Source organism: Plasmopara halstedii (genome assembly GCF_900000015.1).
Source record: "Plasmopara halstedii genome assembly, contig: Scaffold_1878, whole genome shotgun sequence".
NCBI classification, from domain to species: Eukaryota; Oomycota; class Peronosporomycetes; order Peronosporales; family Peronosporaceae; genus Plasmopara; species Plasmopara halstedii.
In genome coordinates this window covers 326842-328268 of record NW_020188786.1, presented here as the reverse complement: position 1 = coordinate 328268, position 1427 = coordinate 326842, and positions in this window count along the sequence as shown.

Sequence of the window (1427 nt, the reverse complement as noted above, 5' to 3'; positions counted from 1 at the left end):
TGATTCGTGCTGAAGGCACACCACGAAGTTTCACGTATGTTCCATATGTCCAGCAATCCAATCTGGATAGCACTCAGACAATCGACACTCGAGTCTGGGCATGGGTCTATTCGACCAAATCCGTGGACATACACCTTTTGCAAAGCAAACGCATCGCTGCTGACTTGATGAAGGAAAGCGATATGAGTTTTCGATTTGCCAATTTGACACCGCAGATACGGGTTCAGTTCGAGATCGAGGATACACGTTAAGAACGCTCAGCCATCAGACGGCTTCAAGACGAGCGGGATACAGAGCAAAGAGGAATGGCTATCTTTTCAAAGCAGGGCCCATCTTTGGACCCGCATCAAACGTGCGAACGATACTGGGAAAGTCGCGACGAATACGAGTACAGGGCCACGTATTCTCGCTCAATGGATATTTCAGAAAGAGCTCCTTCCGACCTCTGGATTTCTCTCCGCCACCACGTTTTCGACGTAGTAGTATCGCTTTCCTTGTCGATCTAGAAGAGGGGGAGGTGCCCGGAGCGGGTGTCTCCTCTGCCCTTCTGTGGCTGGCCCACAGTCCGCGTTCCCCTTGGAACTGCATTTGACGAAAGTGAAGAAGCTTCTCTTGCACATGAGCCCGCGACTGATGAAGGTAATGCAACAACGCGTGAGGATAATAGGTCGTTCTCGAAGTTTGATACTTTGCATGGCGTCATGGAAACTCGCCTGGTGACGCAATTGAAAATCGGATTGATCAATTGAAACAGACTCTGCAAGATTTCCCGCTTGTTGCAGCAGCTTCTGCTGATGATGCGGGTCCTCCTGCCAAACAGTCTCGCACTATTTCGGTCGTTCCCGATTATTCCCGTATTCCGAGGGCGATGCTAAGGTGACTTCGCCGAGGGGTTCAAGCTTCGACCCTCGCGACAAAGCCGTGGCTCTAAAACCACTTTCGATTATGCCCGCGTTAAGATGATGCCTTCAGCTTGAAAAGCTCGAAGCTTTTACCTTGCTTCATCGGTCCATTCCGAGTGATATCATGACATGGGAATGCTTACACTAGCGACCTACCAAGCTGGCTATGGAGCCGGCTGCTCAATTTCCATCTTAGCGACGACGCGATTTTCCAACCTGATAGACTCTTAGTAGTAAGTAATCTATAATATCTCACAATAAAAGACATTCTGCATTTCAACCTCGTCTATCTGCATATTCCATTTGCACATCTGGCGTATACGCCATTGCGTCTTGTACCCGTGTGATCACATTCACACGACTCATGATAAGGGCGCCCTTGTACTTGCGCTTCACATTCGCATCATTGATTATATCTATTTGGAAGGCAGCGATTTGCCGAGCTCCCCTCCACACCCCACTTACATCGGAGACACCACCCATCACACAAAGAGGGACTTGCGGATGTCGCAATCCATTCATTAA